The sequence below is a fragment of the Lolium rigidum genome, chromosome 5 (genome assembly GCF_022539505.1).
Source record: "Lolium rigidum isolate FL_2022 chromosome 5, APGP_CSIRO_Lrig_0.1, whole genome shotgun sequence".
NCBI classification, from domain to species: Eukaryota; Viridiplantae; Streptophyta; class Magnoliopsida; order Poales; family Poaceae; genus Lolium; species Lolium rigidum.
Window position 1 is genome coordinate 129583530 of NC_061512.1, and position 4069 is coordinate 129587598.

The window sequence follows — 4069 nt, forward strand, 5'->3', positions numbered from 1 at the left end:
ATGGGTACGTGGAGGATATTGTACATATTTTTCAATATTATCATATCCATCGATGTGTTTATATCAGACATTCTATTTCTGGTATGATTGGCATTATAGGTTCGAGTCGCCATAGTGATATTTATTACCAACTCATTCTTATCCGTACTGCCCCTTGGTAAGTAATAAATATACATCTTTCCCAACAGTATAAATATCATGTAATCATAAATATTGTGTACTTATCCTATTTTTTTTATACAATTCACATATGAAGTTAGACCTAAATACAAGATATCATATTGAAGGAAAAAGGAAAAAACAGAGCCTTGAACTCATGAAAGTAGATTTTAAAGCGTTTGTGGAAGGGTATATCAAGATTGTGGTGAACTTCTATTCAGTTTTCGGAAGCGCAATCTCGATATACCCTTCCACAAACGTTTTGAAATCTACTTTCATGAGTTCAATGCTCTGTTTTTTTCCTTTTTCTTTGAATATGCTATCTTGTATTTAGGTCTATCTACATAGCTCCATTGTATAAAAGAATAGGATAGGTGCACAATATCTATAATTGCATGATATTTATACTGTTGGGAAAGATGTATATTTGTTACTTAACAAGGGGCAGTGCCGATAAGAATGAGTTGGTAAAAAAGATCACTGTGGCAACTGGAACCTACAATGCCAATCATACCAGAAACAGAATGTCCGACATAAACACATCGATGGATATGATAATACTGAAAAAGTTATGTACAATATCCTCCACGTACACATCAATGGTTTCATATCTGTGTTTGTTGGTAATGTAATAGTATGTACCAACTTTGCCCGAAAAGGCAAGATCATAGGTAAGAACGGCACTAAAGTTGAAATGTGGATCTTTTTTCAGGTTAGAAATCGTCTTTCGTCACACAGTTTGGTCACAACCAAATCAGTAGGAGAGCACTAAAACCGGTAAGCCCCCTCCACCCCATGTAATTCACATTCATTATGTGTTCATGGCCCTCATGTCCTTGCATGATTCTCCGACCCTTAAACATGAAAGTTCACACAATTAATACATACATCAGGGAGAAACATGCAGAGGGAGACTCTAGCCATGACGAAGACAATGAAAAATTATCCAAATGCACAAGTTCAAAAGATGACACAACAATCTTATATTTACAAATGGGTGTGGCTCCTTTGTGCCTAGTAGCTAGCTAGGAAGTAATACGGCCTGCTCACCCGACAATTACCGAACCTTCAATTTAAGGAAAGTGATCGAGTCCCGCAAAGGGGATTCAATAGCACACCAGGTTACTTCACTACAGGAATGGCCTGACTTTGCTCTGTGAAGTCAGTGAAGCCGAGTCCGCTGCGTGCTGCCGGCCACCTCCTCGGCTCCTCCTTCCATCCGCCGCCGTTGCCGGAGATGGAGGCGTCGGCGTACAAGTTAGGACCCTGCACGATCGATGCCAGCCTGCCAGGGAGGTCTTCCACGCCACGGCCCTCTCCTACGCCATGGTAAACCTCCGCCCTGTCCTCCCTGGTAATATCTATCATCTATGCTTGTCCCCCTTTCCCTTGCCTAGTTTCTAGTGTTCAATTTACTGTGTCCACCACGAGTCCTCCACCTCTAGCTCAGAATCGCAGTAGATTTTAGGGAACATATAAGAAATCACTCATTAGCTTTCCAGCACTAGCACAATTTTGTAGTTACATTTTCTCTTAACAAACTCTATGGTGAAGTGGAGTGACTATCGGTAACCCTGACTTAATTTTCTTCCTCTTCCATGTAAGCACCATATCACTAATAATTATGTTTGCCATCTTGCACAATTACTAGGGGCAGCTTCGGCACAACATTCAAACCTTGAAAGTGTGGTACTTCCTCTGGTTCAAAATAATTGCCAAAAAATGAATGTACCTAGACATGTTTTAGTGTGTAGATACATCCATTTTTGAGAAATTATTTTAAACCAGAGAGTATTAATATTGGACATATTGTTCCCTGCAACACAATTTGTACATATTGTTAGTATAGCAGTTACTTGTGATCACGATTTTATACATTGCGCATATAATATTTGTGATATTCTTTATTAAGAGGTCTCAATCTTACTCTGCAGGTCATATCCTTTATTTCGACAAAGTCATCACTGAGATTTACAATTAAATGCTAATTGCATTCCTTGATTGACTGTACATAAACTTTGGCTCTCGCTTATTTTGAAGGGTGTCCATGGTCCATGGTCCAAAGTCCAAACAGATACAGTAGAAACCAATGATCTGACTCAAAAAATGAAAATTATATGGTCTATACCCCTCTTTCAGTTTCCACAGATCTGTAAATTGCATGGCTAGTGGAAATATGAATATCAAGCATGTCAAGAGAATTATCCTAGAGTTTTAAATCCATAAAAGTGAATGGTTCATTTAAAATATGTTTAATCATCTCTTGTTCGAACCGTTTTATTGCTGGTAGGCTGATTACATGGCAGTTCGAAATGTTGTCTTTACTTTTGTGTTTCATCACTTTATGCACCGACTAGTTCACCCAAAAGATTTGCTTCTCGATGAAAGGTGGGAAATGTATAATACAACAATTACAATTAGATACATCTACCTATGGTATATATCTTTAACTACAGATAGTTATCCACTGCCCCCTTTCTGTCGCGTGGTTCACACTTTTCATAGTTGAAACAGTAAAATATCTACTTACATTTTAATGTTTGGTTTTACATAATTTTTTCCTTGACAAAACATACATGTCCTTGTGTGCCCCAAGCGTGAAGTAAAACGTTTTGCTGATCTAAGTACTGACGAGACTATTGATTTTTTTTGAAACCCTCGAGACTATTGATTTATGGGTCACTGCAAAGGAAGTTGGTGTACGGCTTGAGCAGTACCACCAAGCATCTTATCTTACATTTACAATTCAGGTAACATCCTCTCTATATATGTCATGAATAGCTTATGCTTTCAAAATTATATAATTACTTCATCCAATTTTAAAGGGCATGCTTCGTTGATTTTGCTATTGGGATCCAGAACAAAATAGATCAACTTAATCACCCAAATTACGCTTACACTGCTAGTCTACCATATCTGCCCTTTGGTCTTTTACTCGAAACTTGATGTTGAGTTGATTATCTTGTCCACCTTTCCCTTAACCTGTGGTGGAAAAAAATGGATTTCCTTATTGATAGCATTTTGTACAGGATTGTCCTCAATCTGGCCAAACAGTTCCGCACGTCCACATCCATGTGATCCCGAGGAAGAAAGGAGATTTTCAAAATAAGGATGAAATATATGATGCGGTTCGTTGACCCTATCTTGCATCTATATAATTTCGTATAATATGTTTCACTATGTCTTACCATTTTCTTTTGTAATAGATTGATGTGAGAGAGAAAGAATTGAAAGAAAAGCTTGATCTGGACATCGAAAGAAAAGATAGAACCATGGAAGAAATGAGTCATGAGGCCAGCAAGTACCGTGCTCTTTTCTCCTAAACGTATTTCATAGAAACTATTCTGTAACTTCTCGCTTGGTGCTTTCCCTTAAATAAAAAGTATACGAATGTTTTTCTGCAATATAGCAGTAAATAATTTATTTCCACATGGTGATGTGCAGTCTAAACTAATGAGTCTAATGTTGTGGGTTACTTGTATGCTATGTGGGATAACAGTTGTTTCTTGGAAGATATATATTTTTACGGCTTACATGTTCTGTTTATTTTGGTCTGTACTGAATGGATACCTTTTTTAGGTTAGACATTCATTACTTGTTGCCTTATGGATATTGATGGTCCATTGATGCTGAGCAGTCATGAAAAAAAGGCAAAGGCTTCAAGCCTTAAATAATTTGGTAGTTTGCAAGTCTCTGAATCTTGCAAGATTGCGAAAAAGTATTCTTACTACAATTTACAGTAGGGTATTTATTTATGAGATACACAAGCTAGTGGCTAGGTATTTAACAGAAATTATATTAAGTATTAGACTTTCCATTGCTTGATAAGTAATAGCTTTCTAGGCATGGAGCATTAGTTGTTTTGCTTGTTGACCCGAAAGCATTATTTGTTCTACGTTTTGTGATTCTG

General features: G+C 37.3%; 1 pseudogene; it reads left to right on the top strand.

The window, feature by feature from the left end:
• Nucleotides 1–398: 398 nt before the first annotated feature.
• LOC124654588 lies at nt 399–3705 on the top strand (annotated as a pseudogene).
• Nucleotides 3706–4069: the final 364 nt, after the last annotated feature.